Raw genomic sequence first — 14,331 nt, forward strand, 5'->3', positions numbered from 1 at the left:
CTTCAAGTCTAAGCTAATTCTAGACCTTACCATTCAATGGTCGCAGCAACGCACCCTTCCGAGGACGGCCACATCCTCAGTGATGCCAGGTTTAGCGCATAGTATGAAGTCGATTTCATTTTTAATCTCACCATTGGGGCTCTTCCAGGTCCACTTCCTGTTTTCTCGTTTGTGGAAGAAGGCATTCATGATCCGTAAATTATTTCTATCCGCGAATTCGACTAATAACTCTCCCCTGCTATTTCTAGAGCCTATCCCATAGTCACCTACCGCGTGGTAGTCAGCCTGCTTCTTGCTCAATTTCGCATTGAAGTGGCCCATCAGTACAGTGTACTGTGATTTTACTTTATTCATTGCCGATTCCACGTCTTCATAGAGTCTTTCAACGTCCTGGTCATCATGGCTGAATGTAGGCGCGTCGTAGGCCTGCACCACTTTCAGCTTGTACCTCCTATTCAGCCTAATTGCAATAACTGCTACCCTTTCGTTAATACTATAGGGCTCCTCTACGTTGCCAGCTATATCCTGATTAATGAGTAATCCCACACCTAGTTCTCGTCTATCCGCTAATCCGTGATAGCACAGTATGTGTCCGTCCTTTAGTACTGTATAAGCATCACCTGTCCTCCTAACTTCGCTAAGCCCTATCACATCCCATTTAATTCCCGCTATTTCCTCAAACAGCACTGCTAGGCTAGCCTCACTAGCTAAAGTTCTAGCGTTAAACGTTGCCAGGTTCAGATTCTAATGGCGGCCCGTCCGGAGCCACAGATTCTTAGCACCCTCCGCTGCGTCACAGGTCTGACCTCCGCCGTGGTCAGTTGCTCTGCAGCCGCTGGGGACTGAGGGCCGAGGGTTAATTGGTTTATTCATAGAAGGTTGTGGCCAAGTACTACACTAGGGTGGCCAAATCCTGCTCTGGTGAGGGAGTGCGTTGTCGGTTTTGGTCACCGAGATCAGGCCGCACTCCAGGCCTGGTAATGCAATTTCATCGACACGCGGATTTTTTTTTTTGTTAAACCCGGTGGAGAATTGCGCGGCACCAGGATTTGAACCCCGGTCCTCTTTCACGCGAGGCGGATGTTCTACCTCTACGCCAGCGCTACTTTTGCTTTCAAGACAATGTCGAACAATTCGTTGTCTGATATTTTTTGACTACCTCAGCTGGACCATTTTACCTCACAAAAAATTCTTTCTTTCGGGGTGGCAATCCGTTCGAGGTTTTTCATTTGTTTTACGCACAGCTCAGACGACCGGTACACAGTGGACGCAGTGAAATTGGTTCCTGATACTATAGGTGATAAACTGATTTCTCAAATTTTTTCAGAGTTATGAAAAATTTCATAAAGGTTTCTGTACTGGGTGCACAACACGATATAACCAGGCGGAAACGATTTTCTTTTTTGATAAGCATTTACAAGCACTCACACAGCTTTCTCGCTGAGTTCTGTAGCATAGCAGTGCATACGATTGCCGCTGAGCTCTATTCACAAACACTGAAAAGAACCTAAACGTCAAGCGCTGCGCATGCTCTTTCAAGAAACACTGAACACGATTTTAATAGGCGTGAATTTGGTGCAAGAACTGCTAGTTTACTTATCTAAGGCGCCTTTTTTTTAAGTAGTTTCACCATATGCTTGGACAGCAAATGTTTTTTTGATATTTAGTTTTCATTTCCAGCGTCCCCGTGTAGCAGTCGATGACCGCCGCGGTGGTTCAGTGGTTAAGGAGTTCGGCTACTGGGCCAGAGTTCCCCGTTTCGATCCAGGCCACGGAGGCCGCGTTTTGATTGAGACGCAACGGAAAGCCACCCGTGTACTGTGCGATGTCAGTGCACGTTAAAGATCCTCAGATGGTCGAAAGTATTCTGGAGCCCTCCACTAATGCACCTCTTTCTTCTTTTCTCCTTTCATTACCTCCTTTATGCCTTTCCTTACGGCGCGGTTCAGGTGTCCAACGATATGTGTGACAGATAGTGTGCCATTTCCTTTCCTTAGATATAATTATTGTTTTTTTTTTAAATTTGCGACATCAAAGCACCAATACGGACCGAGCAATGCCATCAAGACTGTTCCAGAACCTGTTTTTCTTTGCAAATGGAACGAAGAATATTCCAAGCTGTGTACATAAAAAAAAGCATAATACCGCTTTGGCACAAAAAAATAGCAGAAAATGATTTCATCTCCCGATGCTTTTAGAATTCTACGTATATGTGCCAACAAAACCTTAAGCTGAGATAAAAAATTGATGCTGTGTTTTCTGTTCTCTATGACATCTACAATATGCGGGAACTAGCGAATACTACTTTTAGAAGGCATTTCAACTTTGCATTTAAGACGCGTACGAAATTTAGGCTGGAGAAATTCTGCGCAATTTATTGAGGAAAATAAAATGAACTCGACATAAAGCCTCTCCTGACAAACTACTGATCTTTTTTTCATTTTCGCATGTTCTATATGCCTTTGAGGGGGCAGGTGGCAAAGTAAATAGACAATATGGTAGACATTTCCCATTTTTCAATTGATACTTTCTCGTGAACCTCGGGTCTTCTTTTGTCTCGTAGCAAACGTCACAGCAAAAATACAGTGCAAATGGAAACAAAACGTTTTTGTCATGTGTAGTGTTAAAACCCTCTGGGCAAATCGCATCTCTCATGGTCCTGGCGCATCGTGGATTCCACGACTTTGTGGCAAGCGAACTCAAAGATCTTAAAATCGTTCGGTGTCATCGTGAACCGGAGAGATCAGAGCATCCGTTATTTGCATTATTGAATTTCTTTGACAAAAAGGATAAGCAAGCGAGGCCATTAACAAACTAAACAAACGTAAAAAAAATTACGTTTTTTTCTCGGATTTTTTTTTTGCGCGATTGTTGTTTTCATCCCTTCCGCATTTCGTAAACGATGGCGGTATAAGTATTCCGTTTCTTTTTGCATGAATATTTTGACCTTCAGTAGTGGAATAAAGCTGTAGATTTTTTTCATATATACGCGGTATTGCTTTTAAGTTAATTTTTGAAGAAATGTTAGATTCTTGATTTGCGTACTTCAGTTTGCCTTTAATTTGTTAAGTAATATCTTCACTAAACAGCACAGAAAGTTCTGAGCATGACCAAAAAAAAAGTGCAACAATTTCTTTTTACTGATTTCCATCATCAGAGACAACTTGAATAGTCTAAAATCTATTTTAATAAGCATCCACCAATTCAAGTGCAAAAGAAAAAGCCACTCTGAAATTTACATAAAAGTTCAGATAACGGTGCCAAATTTAGTTATATTTTTTTAAATAACCAAAAGCGCTTCAATTCCAACGTCAAATGCCAGAGAGGTGCGTTCCGCTGGACGTTCAACACCACTCTATGCAAGCATTTTTTAAAAGCTAGGATCATTACTTTACTGGATGTTGTGCTAATTCTGCGGCAAGAAGCACGTTTGGAGGATGGCTAAGCATGTTGTTGCCGCAGTGAATACTGAATAAAATTATTCAATTTCAAAATAATAGGATATTTAGCGTTATACATCTCGAATTTTCTATATGAATGCAAATGCAATTCCACGCCCGGGAAAATATCATTCCGCACAGAGTAAGTAATGAACGCACCCACCCCAAGAGCACACCCTTCGCACGGTGGTGCGACGGAACAATTTTTCGTTTTCTCTAGTGTCAGCTCTCAGCACAATTGTAGCTGGACAATATTTACATTTTTTACAGCTGCGCAAAGGGCTGCAATACATGCCGAAATGCCTTGAAATCGGTAACCAATGCATTCAAGCCGAACGTACTAGAACAAGGCGCTGGTCGATAACGTCGTCATCATCGTGGACATGTCTAAAAACGTCCTCAATCTGGGTATCCGGGTACTGCAAATACCTTTCTGCTCGCATGGTACACGGTCCCACAGCCCTCTCATCTTGCGCCCCTTGCATCGCCCCATTTCCAGCGGAGCTGCCTGGAGTACAGTTAGGCCTGGTGAGGCAGGCTGAAAGTTTCCTGAACGATTAGTTTGACCCCTAATATTCAATTTCTGTCCATCTCTCTTCTTTGCACTACTTTCAAGAGTCAAATTGAAAACGCATGCTTGAAAGACAAAGTTCATCCTGAAAAATTTACTCTTCAAATTTTCTTCGCAATTACAAATCGTGCTGGAACGTCGACAAGAAACTCCGAATTGCACTGTTGCCATTGCGACGCGTGGAGCTGCGGGAACATGCATTATTGCTCCTCTGATGGCTATCTGACTATGAAAAGGATTCTTCTTCTGAAAGCTATACAATGCCCACGCAATTTACATAAAGCAAATGTGATGTCACACAGAAGTTTCAATATTATGATTGGCATAGCGCATCTATTAACCGAGCCTAATATCATCGCATGCATCTTGAGCATTTAGCGGCCTGTTGGTAGCGGTTATAACCTCTGTGAGACAAGTGCAATTTTTTTTAAAGTCCGTGCTCTTAGACGTCACTTGATTTTTTATTACGTATACAACCAGGCAGGCGCTGCAGCAACAACCAAGTAGGCTGCCTGTATTGTTATCTCTACCGGTGCTGTTGAGGACTTTGCACTAAATATTGCCGACAGGAGCCATCAGTAGGGTTGAGTACTGCTGTTATTGCTGTAAAGAAACACTAAATATGTTCTAATAAGCTTTAACAAGGAAAATAATTTGCTGACGACCACTGCTTGAAGTCTATCTTTATCGCGAGAGCCGTCTTTTAATCCCTGTAACTTTTTCTTATCAATCTAGATGCGCCCAGGTGGGATCTACCTGTTGCTTTTGGCCGCATTGCTTGCTATCTCCGAGTAAGTACAAAATTGCTGAAATTTTCACAAAAAGGCCCTAATCTATAAGCAAAACAAGACACCCCATTGAAATGAGCGTCATAGTATTTTTGGTTGTGAATTGTTCACCTTAACGAGTGGAGCGCTGAGATCTTTTTAGATGGCCAGCGCTTAACTCTTTACTTATCGAGCCTATTCAAATGGTTCAATTTGAACGATGGCATCAGATATGCCATTCTGAGCAATCCCTGTCGCTTCTGGGCAAGTAGCGCCGTTGGGTGTGATGCAAAAGTACTTTACTTCGCGTTCAGAGTCGGTATTTTCGTCAGCCGTATGATGGAGTATTTTTAAGCTTCGCACGAGACCTGTGAGTACCGAGCGATTGCTCAAGCATGGCGCCCAAAGTTACGTCGTCTTCCCGCGCTGAGCTTGCTAACCACCGACGCTCTTCTTGTGATTTCAAGTCACCGAAACTTGACTTAGTGGACGCGAGCTACAGCTTTGTGCAAACAGAGGAGGTCCATTGATTTTATTTGGTTCGGACAGCAATGATCTCTCCTCTTTGCTCGGACTATTGAGCGGTGCCCTTCTCTCCCTTTCGTTTCCATCATTGCCGAAGAAATTCTCGGCTTTCGGGCTTCTTTGAAAGCATCGGGCATGTTCTGAACTTTTTCTTGCTACCAGCACTGTAGCGTAGAGTTAGCTGCAGGATGGCGAGGTGTCCACCTTGACTCTACACTGCGCAGTAGCCCAAATCTTTGCGTGCGGGCATTTGTTTTTTCTTTCTTGCTGACCGGAATGTTTACCGTGAAAAGTTGTGTAACTTGGAATACTAAATGTGTTTCCATATTAAAGCAAATATGCGTATTTTATAACTTTATTCTATTTTCCTACTGAGCACGTTTATTATTTTTGTGCTACATTGTGAAATTTAGGCAAAGAGGCTTTTTTCGTAAACAACATATATTATTTATACTCGAAACACTACGACACGATGCCATAGCGGCAGAAAGGTTTTTGTGAGGTTTGACCTTTAGATAGAGCTTGGCGAAGCCCTAAATAAATAAATGACCAAAATGGACACTGCTGCGACTGGGATTCGAACCCGCGGCTGCCCAAAGAGATCTTCATTCTCTGGCCACTGCAAGAAAACACTAGGCTATCACCGCATATTTTAAAACATCCCATTCACTACACTGAAAGTGTGTTATATTTATATGAGCAATTTGCAAAGGTTTTAGGAAAAGCCACGAAAGACACCTCAAAAAGACACAGCAGCAGACCACTGCACGGGTGGTAAGGCTGATCACATCACCAATAAGGAGTGCCACTCCGGTATAAAGTCGTTATGTTCCTACACAATACTCAGTTCAACAAACATTTGGCAGAAATCAAATTTTGTCGAAACAACTTATTTGCCATTCCGATCCCTCCTTCTAGTTCTCCATAAGGTGTATAGTCTAGTGAGAAAAAAAAACATATCAAGAGGTTCATCAACTCAATGCACTGCGGGGAGGTATCGAATGTATGAGAAGTCAAATAAATTCGCCATTTCAAGGTCCGCGTCAAGAAATCCCAAAACAAAATTGCGTCCTTAGAATTTTAGAGGCCCGCGTACTGTGCGATGTCAGTGCACGTTAAAAAACCCCAAGTGGTTGAAATTTCCGGAGCCCTTCACTACGGCGTCCCTCATAGCCTGAACCGCTGTGGGACGCTAGACCGCCATAAGCCAAATCAAACCAAACCTATTGATGAACAATGTTATGTGAGTGTAGCGTAAAACGGGACAAGGCACAAAGAAAGACGCACACAACACAGGCGCTAACTTCCGACTGACAGAAACCTCGGTGACCAAGACGAACATGATCCGAGAGGGGAAACAGGCGCATGCGTCCGGAAAAAATAATGAAAATCAGATTAATGAGGAACTACGCACATATGCGAATAAACGATTGTCTAAGAAGGCCAGCTCATTTTTTGGACAGGGAGATTTACGTCTTGCTGGCACAGTTATCTTCGAAAGCCGCGATACGCGCTGCTTCAATAATCTGACGTGTTAACTGATCCCGGCGTCTGGCCACTATCGAGCACTTATTCAAAAGTGGCACACAACCACACTCCTTACAGTGCAAAGCCAGGTTACTGCCAGTAAAAGTTCTCATGTTGTTTTTATGTTCACGAAACCTCTCATGCAAGCAACAACCAGATTGACCAACATACCGCTTGCCACAATAAAGTGGGATGTCATAAACAATGCCTTCTGTGCATTTCACGAATTTCCCCTGTTAATGGCGTACTGCAGCTTTTGTAAACGCGTATCGGCGGGCAAAGCATTTTTTTTTTTTGGATAGCGTGCTTAGTTTTTCAGAGGCTGAAAAATCCACGCGAACATTCGCTTTCGTCCCAATTTTCTTCATATTGTGGGACAGGCAATGAAAGTAAGGAATGACGACAATTTTGTCTTTCTTTCGTTCTGAAGGCACACACGGTAGTTCATGTTCCTGGCGCTTCTTCTTCAGTAGGCCTTCAGCGACAGAAACACAGATAGCAGCTGGGTAGCCTGCTTCTTACAACCTTGCCAGTTGTTCGTGAAAGCTCTGTCTGATAAAGTGGGGGATGACATTTCTACAGAATTTTTCAAGCATAAATTAACAATGCCTTGCTGTACGACCTCATATGTACAGATGTGTACAATATTGTTATCGATGAAACATTATTCAATTGTTTCATGAAAATTATAGAGGCGGAAATTCAGAGATGACAAAAAATTGACCCTTTTTCTGAAGCTAAGCCTTCACAGGTAATGGTTCCGTATGCACATTGTAGATGAGAGCCTTAGTGCGAGGTAAAAGTAACATTTTTTTGCACCCGGATAAAGACATCATGTCCTGGCAATTGAAAGTAAATCGAGCGGTAAATAGTAGGAGGGAAAAGTCTCGAAATGAAGTTTTCGCATTAGTGTTTTCTGGTGACACTGAAAATATGATCAGCGTTGAAAAACGGACTGCGTGAAACCGCAATTAAAAATAGACCTCCTGCATAGACCCACACAAACAAGCACGGTAGTGAAGTTAGAGGACATAATCAGTCTGTCAAAACTTACTGCTTTGACTGTCTGACAGCTCAGTTAAGCGAACAACTTCGTCCACGCTAGGCTTGCCTGCGCAGAAAACGCCAGATCATCTGCACCAGCTGATCTTTTGGTCTCGCTATAAGGAAACCTCGAATGGCACTCATATCTGACAATTTTGAACAAAAGCATTATTGAGCGGGAAACCATTTTTCAACGCAATTTTCTCATATAATGAAAGATTTCACCATAAAAATCAATATGTCCGCAGTTGACCCGATGGCAATCTTGAACTTTTTCTGCAAACGCTTTTACTATCGTCAAAAGCATTCCCCATTGGTTATTATGGCAGCCACAATTTCTGGATGCGATCGATGGAAATACCTAAAATTAAATATTTTACTACGTATCAGAAGAATAGATTATTGCCTTCAGTATTTTCAATAGAGCATCTTACAATAATCCAAATTTTCAAAATTTTTGTCGGAGAATGTTGTACATGACTCTGCAGAATGCTGAAACAGAGCACCATAAATTAGAGTGCAAAGCGAAGTGGCGATAATTTACACCTCTCTGTCATAGACGAAAAAATGGTCACGGTTTGTGATAGAGAACCATTCACAACCTAGCGTGCGGAACAATTATTGCGTGTCCGCACGTAGACGTGTCCGCACGTAGACAAAAACGTGTCCGCACGTAGACAACTGAACCAAGAATAGCACGCTGTAATAGCGAGAACAGGAAACTGTGGGATTTAGGTGAAAGACCTTCGCAAAGTTAGTGAAAATCGCAGTGGGAGGCCTCGCTGCTCAACTCGAAACCGGAGGTTCAACGGGTCACGAAGCGGGCCGAAGAAACCCCCGACCGTCATCGCAGGTCGGCCACCTTGTACCCTGCCTTGATGAGAAGCGCACCGCGGTGAGGGGAACACACCCCAAAAATATATTACGTTTGGTATGAATTAGCTCTATGCTCTCGCATTTATTTTTGTAGGCCGGCTGCTCACCGCCTGCGAATTTGCTTGTCTTCCGGAAAGCGAATGAACGATTCCAGAGAAACAGACAAGAAGGGAACAAAATATTTGTGTGACGAACACATATGAACGAAAACAATCAAGTGTACCTTGACCGTGAATATTAACTTGCCTTTCTCCTCTCTTACGAATGCTCTGTACGTAACAAATGCATTGAGTAATGCAAATCTTTACTTTTCCAGTAAGAATGCTCAGAAAACATGAATTAAATAAGACGCAATAAATTTTTCATAAGAAAGGTATATCGCTGTGGATATATTTCATTTGTGTCCTTTCAGGGGCGGATTTAATCCAGAATTTCTGCCACGGCCTAGCATGCGATTTTGTCCAGCTGCAGTAAGCGAATTTTTTTAAAACTTTTTTGTAAATAACAGACACAAACACATTACTGTGTGTGACTAACAAAATCAATTGAAGTCGGAATATAAAAGCTGAGAAATATGATTCAAATAGAACAGGAAAACATAATATACAAACCGCAGCTGTGATGCCTTATAAGCCTGTGTAATTGGGAAACTCTAAAAGTCTCATTTGACCGAAAAAGCTGTAGCAGCTTTTTTAGCCACGCAGTCCTGCGCTTTACTGCGAAATCTACAGAGTCAGCCGTTAGACGTTAATTTTTTTGAGAAATTATTTATTTCACATTGATTTCCGAGCCGCCGCGGTGGCTTAGTGGTTATGGTAAGGCTTGCTGACGGGATAGTTGGTACATATTCATTTTTGGTGGGATATGCGCTAAAAAGATTTTCACAAGGAAAAACACGGTAGAGACGTCAGGAAAATAGCGCAACTTTAAACTGAAATGACGACAAAAGAAGCCAGGCATACTTATATATCCACCGATATACAGAAACGAGCCGCATCAAAGATCGGGAACCTAACAACCAAACAAGAGAAGGACCAATGGTGCATATCTAATTGAGATTATAAAAACCCAAGAATATATCAACAGGTGCCGAGGCATGGTAAAAGAGCATTCACATGGGCCGAAAATATTGCATAAAAACATGAGAATACAGAGCTTTATGAAAGCTGACAGTGAAAAGAAACAAGTGCATAACAACATGAAAAGATTCTGACAATGAAAATAAACAAGAAAGATTGGGATAAAAACCGTGTAAAGGGCGGCAAAATTGACATAAGCACATTTAAAATTCTAAAAGCAAACTAACATACAGAGCACCGAACGGGTTGAGAGACTAGATGTAACCATCCAAAAATGATAGTTCATTCTTATAAATGTTAGCAGAAGGCGTGCTAATTTACTTCTCTTTTCCTAGGCTAATGAAAAAAGCCTGAATTTGTTCTCTCTAGGTCTTTGCGTCAGCCTTAGATAGAAACTTAGCTTCATTAAACTTGGGGTAGCATTTTTGGCAATTGCTGCAGTGTAACAGAAGGTTACCTCCAAATTTTTTCTTTAGGGTAAGGTTGTGCTTGCTGGCGCGCTCATTGAAACATTTCCCGGTGTTCCCCACATACACTTTGCCGCACGTCAAGTAAATCTCATACACAACCTTGGCAGTCCATTGTGTGTACGTGGTTCGATGCTTGAAGCCTTTTTAACACGTTTCTTCCTCACCATTGAAAATAATTTCGCCAGTTTGCAGAGAGCCGAAAAACCAGCTTAACACCGTGACGGCATGCAAGTTTCTTCAAATTGTGTGAAAGACCGTGCAGGTAACGCATTACCTGCACAGGTTTATGTTCTCTCTCCCGTTTAGCATAGTCCGGTTTTCTAATTTTTTGCAAAATGTTTTCAGACATGCCGGTGACGAGATGGGCTAGGTAACCTGCAGATAAAATTTGGTCGGTCTGGCACTGGAAGCTTTCACCTATCTTGTGCGCGCGTGATTTTTCTTATGTAGATTTCATTCAAAGAGATACTATGCCACGCTTTACCATCTTGGAGTGGGCACTACCAAAGGACAAAAGTGACTTCTATGAGCACAGCTGATAAGCCTAAAACACATGAGCATCTGTAAAAATAAGTTGTAGATCAAGAAACGGGAGTCGATCTTGATATGCACGTTCATGCGTGAATTTCAGACCCCTCGCTAAAGAACCACAAGCAGTGAGAGTTTGGTTTACAAGTGTATCTGCGGCAGAGTGTGTAGGTACATTAAGATGGATAAGATATTCATCGACGTATCTGAAAATACGTGCTATCCATGTGCCCTGCAAGCTGGCTTCAAGATGCGGGAAAATGATGCCAAAAATATTTCGCGTGGAACCGGTGCGACTGACGAACCCGTACAAATTCCCGCCTGTTGTAAGTGAAAATCTTCCCGGAATCAAATAACAAATTGGCGAAATTATGTCCGATGGTGACCAAGAAGCGTTTTAAGAAGGCCTGTAATGTCCAGCACCAAACCGTGTACACACAATGCACAGTGACGTGTGGCAAAGTGTATGTGGGGAAAACCGGGAAATGTTTCAATGAGCTCACCCGCAAGCACAACGTCACCTTGAAGAACAAATCTGGAGGAAAGCTTCCGTTACACTGCAGCAGTTGCCGAAACTGCTACCCCAAGTTTAATGAAACTATGTTTCTCGAGAAAGGTCAGGATAAGACCTAGAGCGAAGTAATTGAAGACTTTTTCATTGAGTTAAAGAAAGACAAGTGCGTTAGCACGCCTTCTATTCACCTTTCTTGGAATGAACTATCCTTTTTGAATAGTTACATCTAGTCTCTCAATCCGGTCGCTGCTCTGTATTTTAGTTTGTTTTTAATTGATTTTTATCTTTTTTGCCGCCCTTAACTGGGTTTTTATCCCCGTCTCTCATGTTTTTTTTAAATTTAAAAATGTTTTTCTGTTGTTATGCATATTTTCACGCTGTTATGCACTTGTTTCTTTTCGCTGTCATTTTTCATGCAGCCCTGTATTCTCATGTTGTTACGCATTGTTGTCAACCCATGTGAATGCTTTTTTACCCTTCCTCGGCACGTGTTGATATGTTTACCTTATTGGCTTTTTATAATCTCACTTAGACATGCCCCATTGCTCTTTCTCTTGTTTGTTTGTTAGGTTCACGCTCTTTGATGGAGCTCGTCTCTGTGGATACATATGTGTGCCTGGCTTCTTAAGTCTTGATAAAAGTTGAAAGTTGCGCTTCTTTCCTGTCGTCTCTACCTCATTTTTTCCTGTGAATGTCTTTTTAGCGGAAAGCCTATCAAAAGTGGCTACTGCGCTCGGCGTGGGGGCGAATTTTGATGGAGTGGAAATTCTAGAGGCCAGTGTACTGTGCGATATCAGTCCACGTTAGAGAACCCCATGTGTTCGAAATTTCCGGAGCGCTTCACTACAGCGTCCCTTGTATCCTGAGTCGCTTTGAGACGGTAAGCCCTCTTAAAGTATAAACCATTTTTTTCCTTTAAATACCCAAGGTAATATACATCGATTCAAGTGCATCAATTCCGTTGCCAGCTGACAAACTCGGCAGGTGGCGGCAGCCTACAAAAGTTGGCAGTTGACAAAGTCCATAGTGTAAAATCTCTCTTCCTTCGTTGAGACAAGAGGAGGGAGAGAGAATATACGAGAGGGAAGAGATAGGGGGGTGGAAGGCGATAAGTGGCCAGATCAGTATTCGCGGAATCCCCCAAGAATGTTTTCGTTTAAAGGATGCAAACATGCTTTCGCTATTAAAAAACTGTATTAACAGCCAGAGCGCCCCCCCCCCCCCTCATTATCAGGTGCACTGTCTGGCAGCATGTGCCACCTTCACATGTAGATGGCACGGTACCAACCGACGCGTCACTACATTGACCCTTTTGACAAGCCAGAGATGGCTTTTCAGCGTCACTTATGTCTATCGAAAGCCGCCGTGCTCTGGATCTATCTTGAGTTCCCGAGCTAGATCGGAAGTTCAGGTTTGAGGCATTAGTGGGCATGGGTATGCATCGCGCTACCGCGAACCTCTGAAAACTTTAGCTGCAAACCTCCGAGAGTATACATTAAGAGAAACACAGCAAGGGCTTTTTTTGAGCTCATGCATTTTGGTTATTTACTCCACAAAAATAGAAAAAACCAGAAAGCGGAATCTCGCGGTTCATGCACTGCCTGCTTAAAAGGACTAAATATGGTAAATTAGCGTCTGCACAAAGGTCTGATCCCACCAGCTACCTAAGTTTGACGGTGTTGCAGACGACAGCGTGCACTAAAGAAGCCTCGTTCAACGACACGCGAATTGTGGAATGAGTCCTCTGCAGATCCCAGCTAGGTGAGGTCCCCATTACCGTTATCAGGCCCTACCCTCAAAGGCGAAGCTTAAATGGCTCTCCAATTTTTTGCTACAACCTGCTCTCTGGGAAGAGATGGACGTCGTGTGTTTTTTACTTATTTCTTAAAGCAAATCATTCGAATCAGCACATTACGAAGTTATCGAGAAATATCTCATGAAAATCTCTACCCATTTGTTGAAGCCAATATTCCGCTTAATCCTGCACAAAGTCCCCTCTTACCTATAACAGCATTACAATATGAGGACCATAAATCAGCACAAACATTCGGTATGAAAGCACAGTACGCACTTCGCATGAAAGGTTCTCATTCGTGTAAGAAAAACTAATTTTCCTTACGCAGGCCGTGTTTCAATGTGATTAGATAAACATTCTCTTGTATGTACAAAAGCCTTCCCGCATTTTTATTTTAACGCATTGCTCTGTTTACAACTTTCTAGTGTCACCCTGGACAGTGGAAATTGCCCTGCCATCCAGGATGTATATGCCGGAGAAGGAGGATGAATCGGAACTACCTGTTCTGCCTGCATCAAGACTCTTTCGTCCCAGCTTATATTGAATAGTTGGGAGCAGGCACACAACGTTACGTATGCTGAATATGCAGGTCTGCATACTTTCTATAAAAGGGAGCAAATAAAATAGGCTCGGTGGATATTGCGCTCTATTTTAAAAGCAGACGCTTAAGATTCCGAATAACTACGTTGACGAAAACCTGATTGCACAGAAGGATCACAGGCGACTATAAAATTTTTCGGCAGATGGGACATACTGTGTTATGGTAAGCACGTCTTCGCATGATCTCTTCAAGAATTTGTCATGCATGACAATGAACGATTGACATAAAAAGTAAAGAAAAATATTCATAAAGAATAAAAAATGCATGTAATAATACCAGCATACGGATGTGTTCAGACAAGGATGGCAACCGAGGTTCCATCCGCATTTGTTTTTTCTATGAAAATTTTGTGTGATCGCTAAATATTTTGAAGCGAAGATGTTCGACCCGGTCTTCAAGAAACGGTGTAGTTTTCTTCAAGAAACATGCCTATATCACAACAGAACGCAAAACGTTACTTTTGCGATTTCGCAGTAAAGCAAGACCAGATCGCCACAGGAAAAGAAAAATTAGAACCTCAGCTTTTTTTACCGTCTATAAAAAAATCATGTTGTGACTCGAATGTTTACATTCCGCAGGAGAAAAATCGCACAT

At 42.4% G+C, this 14,331-nt stretch overlaps 1 long non-coding RNA gene across 3 annotated transcripts; it reads left to right on the forward strand.

Moving 5' to 3' along the window:
- The first annotated feature begins 4,378 nt into the window (after positions 1–4,378).
- On the forward strand, positions 4,379–13,967 carry LOC144100269 (uncharacterized). 3 transcript variants are annotated; one of them, XR_013307580.1, is made up of 4 exons: positions 4,379–4,594; positions 4,747–4,802; positions 9,163–9,220; positions 13,562–13,967. It is a non-coding gene; the product is annotated as an uncharacterized LOC144100269 (long non-coding RNA). The 3 variants fall into 3 exon arrangements; XR_013307581.1 differs by having other exon boundaries at positions 4,379–4,589; XR_013307582.1 differs by having other exon boundaries at positions 4,379–4,514.
- Positions 13,968–14,331: the final 364 nt, after the last annotated feature.

Source organism: Amblyomma americanum, chromosome 8 (assembly GCF_052857255.1).
Source record: "Amblyomma americanum isolate KBUSLIRL-KWMA chromosome 8, ASM5285725v1, whole genome shotgun sequence".
Classification (NCBI taxonomy): Eukaryota; Metazoa; Arthropoda; class Arachnida; order Ixodida; family Ixodidae; genus Amblyomma; species Amblyomma americanum.